The following is an 8,392-nucleotide window of genomic DNA, read 5'->3' as shown; positions in this document are numbered from 1 at the left end:
ATTTCCATTATCTCATCCAAGCCTTGATCTTTCTTTGACTTTGATAACCTGCTGGGAAAGGGTGCAATAGGCCTAAAAGCATTAGATGAAATTGGAACTTGATTAGCATTAGATGATACCTTAGGGCCTGTGCTCTTTCCAAGAGAATTGAGGGGCTGTTTGGTGGAACCTGTGGGCTGCCCTTGTGGTGGCTGAATGATCTCCACGTTTTCTCCATCTTCTTGCTCTTCATTGGCATCTCCAACCTTATTATCAACTTGTTTACCACTTCTCAAGATGTGCACTGCTTTAACTTGCTCATGATGCCTTGGATTCACCTCCGTTTGGCTTGGAAAAGTTCCGGATGCTCTATTGCTCATGGAGGATGCAATCTGCCCAACTTGCACTTCTAGTTTGTTCACTGCATTTTGAAGATTCTGATTGGTTTGCATTTGTTGCCCCATGAACTTCTTGAACATGTCTTGCAATTCTCCCATTTGATCAACCCTTTGCTCTTGCACTTGTTGGGGAGCTTGCTGGAATTGCCTTTGTTGTATTTGAAATCCTGGGGGAGGTCCTTGAGATTGTTGCACATTTGAATTATTGCTCCACCTGAAATTAGGATGATTTCTCCACCCCGGATTGTACGTGTTTGAGTAAGGATCATTCTGAGGATTCCTTCCTTGAAGGGCATTTGCTTGCTCTAGCATGTGCTTTGCAAAAGATTGGTCTTGAACTTCCTCTTTGCTTCCTAGAGGGCCAGTCACTGCCTGTTGAAGCAAAGAACACATAACATCAAGTTTTGCATTAATCTCATTATTAGTACTTACCTCAGAGACCACAGCTTTCATAGGAGCTCCTCTTCCTTTATTGTAGCTCCATTGTTGAGAGTTGGCACTCAAAGATTCAAAGAGAGTAAAAGCCTCATCTGCTGTTTTGTTCATCAGTCCTTCTCCACTTGTTGCATCTACCATCATCCTTTCGGAATCAAGCAAACCTTCATAGAAAGATTGCATTTGCATCCAACTCTCTATATTGTGGTGTGGGCAAGAACTCATCATCTCCTTGTACCTCTCCCAGCATTCATGAAAAGCTTCTCCTTCTCTTTGTGTGAAACCAAGAATTTCCTTTCTAATCTTGTTAGTCTTTTGAGCTGGAAAGAATTTCTGCAAAAACTTATTAGAAAGCTCATCCCAAGTACGAATTGAAGCATTAGGCAAAGAGTATAACCATGACTTAGCCTTATCTTTTAAACTGAATGGGAATAGCCTCATCTTAATCTGCTCATCATCAAGTCCTTGAATTTTGATTGTAGCACATATTTCAAAGAATTGCTTAACATGCATGTAAGGATCCTCAGTGGTATTACCATAATAAGTTGGAAGAAGATGAATCATACCACTTCTAAGCTCAAACCTGTCAATTGTGAGTTGAGGATAGACGATGCACGAAGGTTGATCAGTGACTTTGGGGATGGAAAATTCACGCAGGGGTTTCCTAGGTTGGACAACAAGCGCACCACCTCCTTCATCATTATTGTTGTTGTTTGGAATCTCTGCCATCTTGCTTGAACCTTCAGATTCGTAGCTCTCAGATTCAGCACTTGAAGAACTATAATTCCTCCTCAAACCAACACGTACAGCAAAAGTTCCTGGTGAAATTGGCTCAGAATCAGATTCGGACATATATGCACACACAAGAAACCAATTAGTGCCTTCAAATGGAGATAACAACTAAAAAGAAAAACAGAATACAGAAATAAAAACCAACGAAAACAAAAGCAAAAACACTCAAAGTAATCTAACTATAGCACCATCGTTACCGGTCCCCCGGCAACGGCGCCAAAAACTTGTTGAGCCTATTCCTAACAACTAAAATGAGTTATTAAAAATAGCAACTTCAATTCTCGCAAGTGCACGAACCATTTATAGTATAGCTTATGAAATACGAGGTCGATCCCACGGAGAATGGTAACTTGGTTGCAAGTTAAACTACTTAGAATGATGGAAAAACTGAAAACAAAGAAACAAACTAACTAACAATTGGCAAGGTCTAGGACAGAATCCTAGCACCACACACGCACTCGAATGGGGGGTTTTTGTTGTTTAAATGAAAACAAGAGAATGAAATGGAAGTGCTGGAAGTAAACAATGGCAACAATGAACAAGTTGTGAAACAATGATTGAGAAGTGTTAGAGCCTTGGAATCTACCACTAGTCTTCCTATCCAAGTTATGAATGCATAGAAATTGACTCAAGCTTCATTAACAATAGATTATCGCATACAAGCCTATGGTATCTAGGTGCAGGATGCATGATTCTCCTAAGGCATGTAATTGTGCATGGTATCTACACAACACGTGATCTCTAATATGCAACCTAAGCATGGTATCTACTTAGAATAAAGCATATAAGAGTCATTAAGTTCCTTGAGAATATGATAATCACACAAGTCCTAGAACATGGTATCTGTCCTAGTCAACCTATGGTTATTAACCCCTTGAATGATTCTTAGGCCATTCATGTGTTGCTTGTGAAAGGAGAGTAGAATTGGTGAATCTAAACCCCTTCCCAACCTGTGCTAGATGCATAAAATCCTAGTTAGCTACTCCAAGAAAACATACATCAAGCACATAATAAGCTGGAGATTAACAACTTGATAATGAAAGCAAGGAAATCAATTAACTATGAAATCATCCATAACATTGAATATTCATGACTAGGGCTTCATCCTAAGCCCTAACAAAACGGATTAGTTAAACATAATTATGAATACAGAAGATAAGAAATACATAGATAGAATAAAGAGAATAGAAGAACTAGCTGGTGGCAGCAAGGTAGTTTCCAGGACAGCTCCCAGCTCTCCCTCCTTTGCAACTAGCTCTCTTCTCTCTTTGTGGTGAATCTGAATGTGTGTATGGAAGTAATGGATGAAGTGAATTGTGTCTGGGATGTGGAATGGAAGTGGTATTTATAGGGAGAAGGAAAGGGGAATTCTGAATTGAATATGACTAATGCATACAACACTTGTATTTAGAAAATCAGAATTTGTTGTTGCACCAAAAAAAATCCCACCAGCAGCCATAGGTCATCCTCAAGTCAGCATGATCAAGCATCCATCAGAAACCAATAGCTCATGCCCAGCTCACCATGACCAAGCATCCATCAGCTCATCCTCATGTCAGCATGATGTGTATTTTGATGGGCTCACGGATTGGGTTTGGCTGAATCAAAATATGACTTTAAGATATCCATTTTGAAGTTCAGAATGTCTCTGATCCAACCACACAAGTATTGGCCCAATCCAAGCTCGGATGAAGAAGATAAGTCCGAAATGAACTTCTAACTCAATATCCAGTTTTTGCACGTTTTGCACCATTTTGCTTCAAAAGCAATCTCTTGCTGCCTTCAACCTATAGAACACACAAACATAGGTAAGTGACTTGAAATAAAGAGAAACTAAACAAAATTACTAAGTAACGAAGGCATGCAAATGTGTGAAATTATGAACTTATCAAATACCCCCAAACTTAGACTTTGCTAGTCCTCGAGCAAACAAAATAAAACTACAACTTAGAAAACAGAAAATAAGCAGCTAGCCTTCCAAACAATATCCTCAAAGAATCACCAAAGTATATGGTTCCAAAGAAACACAACAATCACAATCTAAGTTCCACACATGATTCAAGAGTGTGCAAAGCTTACAATGACATCCTTAAGTGTAGTGTGTGAATGCCAAATCAGAACAACACCTGCAACTCAAATAAGTACATGCGCACACACTTAAAGCACAATCAAGAATTTCGAGCCCCATAAGCTCATTATGAAATCAGCTCTCCACAGTAATACCACACATTACCAAGGATCAAAAGGACTTTACAAGGGTTGTAATGAGGCTTAGGGTAGTGGTTGAATGAAAGAGGAGACATGGAGATATAACAACATTTTGAGCACAACTAAAGCATAGGTAAAAGCATGAGAGATTACTGAACTTTGTAACAAGCAAGGAACACATACATGAGCAGATTTTCAACATAATTTCAGCACCTTCAAATGTGTTATTTGGCCTAATTTTGTGGCTCTTTACCCTAGATCACCATGATCTTTCCTTATAACACCCTAGGGCCGTGACTACATTGGTCACACTTCATTACCTCTTTTGATTAGTTAACAATACCCCAAAACTTATTTCTTTTCAACACTTGGGTTACAGCACTAATGACTCACTTTTGCTCCAAAAACCTTGCTCAAAGAATAGGTAAAGATAAGAAACGGAGATTTATTATGGTAAAAATGGTTTACACAAAGAAAGGCTTAACGTAGGCACAATTGGGTTCACTAGGGATGAATACATGTAGAGGGATGGTTAGAAAGGCTCAAACGATTTAAACATGGCCTAAATCACTTCCTAAGCATTGTATGGCAACAGAATGTCTCAAGAGATATTCAAATAAGTTCTAGAGCATGAAACCAAGATCATGAAATAAGCAGAATTGCATAACATCTCCAAGTAGCAAGAAATTGGACTAACTTGGCAAAGTGCTCAATAAGTGCAAGGATGGCATGCAAGACAAAGTTCACTCAGAATCACACATAGGCCTTAAACAATGACTATCAATTTCTGAAAAACCATATTAGTATTAAATCCAAGTCTTATCATAGGTGTTTGGAAGGATAACGAAACAACACACAAAATAGTGACCTTCTGAAGGTTTTTCTCTTGAGGCTTGCAAGACATCTCTTGCAATTCCTCTTCCATGTCCATCCTTGCCACAGTGAAAACAAGTACCTTTCAGTTACTTGTCTTTCTTTTGTATTCTTTCTTCCTTGGGTTTTTAGAAAATCTTTCTTCTTATTTCCTTTATCCTTACCTTTTGTTTGGATTTGAAAGAAGAAGAACCCTTCTAAAATTGCAACTATCCTTTTAACCATTTATCCTTTGAGATATTCATTTAACCTACTATAGCCATGTTGAGTAGCTCATATAGGGTTTCATTCATCTTTCCCATTTTATAGTTCATAACATATTGGGATTAACTGATGAAGGGGATGAAAGAAAGAATCTTGTTGAACTTCAACATCAAAGAAAAATCCATATTTTTCAATATCTTAAGTAATTATATTACTTTGAGATCATGTTGATTAACCGGGAACCCACTTACCATTCTTGTCACAACAAGTTCACATATGGTATTGTAAGCTAGGAGTAGCTTCACCTTTTCATGGATGCCAACATGTAACTTTTACCTCGGTTGTCATCTGACACATGCTTCTTATAAGCCTTTGTCTCCTCCTCAATGGCATATGGACCAAGAGGGGTATGTGGTGGGGGAACCAATCTCATCCAATTATAGGACAACTTGGTGTTTGTGCATCAAACCGGATAGTTCGTGTCATCTTGGACGTTTGAGTCAAGTATCTTTGAGATCGGGTTTGTGATGGTTAATTTGAAATTCTGCAAAAACGTAAATAGATTTTAATTTAGATTAATCTTCTACCAAGGACTTAGGGTCTTTAAGTCATGATGGTAGCTCCCACTATTTTTGGCAAATTTCATATCCCTCCTGAAATCCGAGAGTTTCCGTTGAAACTCTTAGTGGGGATGGGAGTCTCACTTTAACATAGTTTTCCTCAACCTAACAGTTTGTTGGATTGCTATGATACTAATGAGAGGATACTCTTATCCAATCACATCATGAATGTGAATACCCATCACTATGGCCTCTAGAGAACTAGACCTCAACCTAACAGTTTGTTGGTTTCGTTCGTCTTAGTTAAGTTATTCCCACCATGCTTGTGGGTATAGGGTTTCAAGTATGACCTCAACCTAACAGTTTGTTGGCCACACTCGTTATCTATCCGCACTACATCAAGTATGTGTAATAGGCTTCCCTTGGATGGTTACAAGTACTGGATGTTGCCTCACTGAGGTCCAACAAGGTGTAAATGTGCCACCCAATAAGAGACTACCACGGTGGAAGGCCACAAAATAGCATTCAAAGTGCCACTTCGCTTATCAACTTAATATTGCTTTGAGGGTAGTTAAATTGGTCTCATTTTAATCCAATTTTAATCCTATTAAAATTACTTATCTAATCTCATTAAATGGTTCCCAGTGCAATATATTAGTAGCACATAATACTCCCACTAAATATTTTAGAAACCATTTGCTTGAGATAGTGGAAATACATGATACTACTAATTGATTAATTATCATCATTACCGAACATTCCAATTGCATTGGGCTTGTAGGATGATTATGGACTTTCTTGTTGATCCAACACGAGCCACCATGTTGGATCATGGTCTTGGATGGTGATTCATTTTAATTACGCGCGCATAAAAATAAATTAGGCATGAAAGCCATTTCATTATTACATAGCCAATCAAAATCGAATACATATCCAATAAGCGGCCAATCACATAGCTCAATTGTTTGGTCTAAGTCCATAACCATCCTTTAATTATTTAAACGCTTTAAACAATTAAACTAGCAATGTAAATACATGCTCTTGGGTTGCATACATATATATGGGTTTAATTCAAGTGGTAACCATATTCAAATAAAATAAATTTACCATGGAGTGAAAAACATTTTACTACAATAGTAAATGTAATTGTAGAAACCTTTTAGGCATAGTTACACTTATCATATATTGCAACTATATCCAAAACTATTCAACAATTAATAATGGATCCAAAGTTGATCCACTAAGGTGTGGGGTTAAAACATGCATTTGTATAATACAAAGTGGTGATCATGATTATTCCAACAAGGTGAATAATCATGAATGTGACTAGGTAGGCCAACCACACTCACCAAAGTAATCAAAATTAATTTTAGTGTGGTAGGTAAATAATTAGTGATAGGAATAATTTGATCAACTTTTGCATTTTATATCAAATCACCATCATTTACATCTAGATAGTCCCCACACACTCACCAAAATAATCTTATTAATTTTAGTGTGGTGGGTAAATGTTTATTGAGTGGAAACATTTTTGAAAAACTTTTAATTTTATAATAAAACATCATCATCATCTTTTGACCTATCTTGGTGGAAAAATCCACTAAACACAATCATCAAAATTAGTCACCTAACTTATGGATCAAAAAGATCCCATAACAAGAACATCAAGAACACCAAGAACATGCATATGAACTAATATGAATGTTCATGCTATTTCCGGAAAAATCCATATTCCATTTTAACCATCTCATGCTCTTAATATCATATATTTCATGAAGTTAAAATCATGGGGGTTTTAATGCAACCATGCTCTAATATTCATACATACAATTATGAATACAAAGAGAGCATCAATCATCAAAACACAAATCCGGAAATTCAAAATCCCAAACAACCCCTTTCACTCCATTTGATTTTTATTCAATCATATCAAAATAAATCAAGTATAACTATTATACTTTTAAATGAATTTACAACCCATATATGCATCTCTAAACCCCAAAAACATATCAAGTTCATGACCTATGGCTCTGATACCAATTGTAGGAATTTCAAAACATTTTTCCAAAGTTCATTTGAATATTAAACATGCATTTAATCAAATTAATCGCAGCGGAAGTCTAAGGTGGTTGTTTAAATCCAAAAACAAAACTTCTTCCAAGTATCTTAAGCCATGAACATTGATATGTTTTTCATAAATGAAAATTCAAGAGAAAAGATAAGATCTGATTACCCTTGAAGCAATTATATGAACCAATTTGTGTTTGGTATTCTCTTGATGATTTCCTCTTTGTTGATCTCCTCCTTGATCTTTGATCTTTGCTCCTTGATCTTTCTCCTCCATGTGAGCCACAAAAGTATATGGCCTCTAAGTCTCCACACCAATGGAACCTTGAGATGAGAATAAGTATCTTGAGAATACTTGGATGCTAGTGCAAGATTCTCAAGATTGGTTTCAATCTAAACCACTTTGAAAGATGAAAGTGTTTCACTCTTGAAAACTCTCTTTTATCTCTCTTTGATCTCCCAAACCCATTTGGTTGATGTTGGATTGTGTTTGTGTGTAAAATGAGCTTATGGAAACAATTCCCATACACATTCACTTAACCATTTTCGGTCAAACCCCATTGGGCTTCCAAAATTGGGCCTTATGACACTTAAACCATAATATTTAGGTGTCTTAAGCCCTTGGGCTTGATACCCAACCATTTGGGCTTTCCATTAACTATTACTTAGGCCCAAATACGTTTTTACACGTAGTAAATCATCCACATAAAATCAATCAAATTGATTTACTCATTCTCATTTGTATTACTCAAAGTTAACCATTTAAGGTGTGCGATCCATTAGGTTCTAATTAGCAAGGCAGTGGGAAAATATTAGAACTCTTTCTAACCAACTGGAATTAAAAACCCCTTTTTAATTCTTCCTTTATTTGGATCG

General features: G+C 36.9%; 1 non-coding gene across 1 annotated transcript; it reads left to right on the top strand.

The window, feature by feature from the left end:
* The first annotated feature begins 1,011 nt into the window (after nt 1-1,011).
* LOC148294686 (small nucleolar RNA R71) lies at nt 1,012-1,118 on the top strand. Its single transcript, XR_015835557.1, has one exon. It is a non-coding gene; the product is annotated as a small nucleolar RNA R71 (small nucleolar RNA).
* Nucleotides 1,119-8,392: the final 7,274 nt, after the last annotated feature.

Source organism: Prunus avium, chromosome 4 (genome assembly GCF_965620075.1).
Source record: "Prunus avium chromosome 4, drPruAviu1.hap1.1, whole genome shotgun sequence".
NCBI lineage: Eukaryota > Viridiplantae > Streptophyta > Magnoliopsida > Rosales > Rosaceae > Prunus > Prunus avium.
This window is presented reverse-complemented; position numbering and strand designations above follow the sequence as displayed.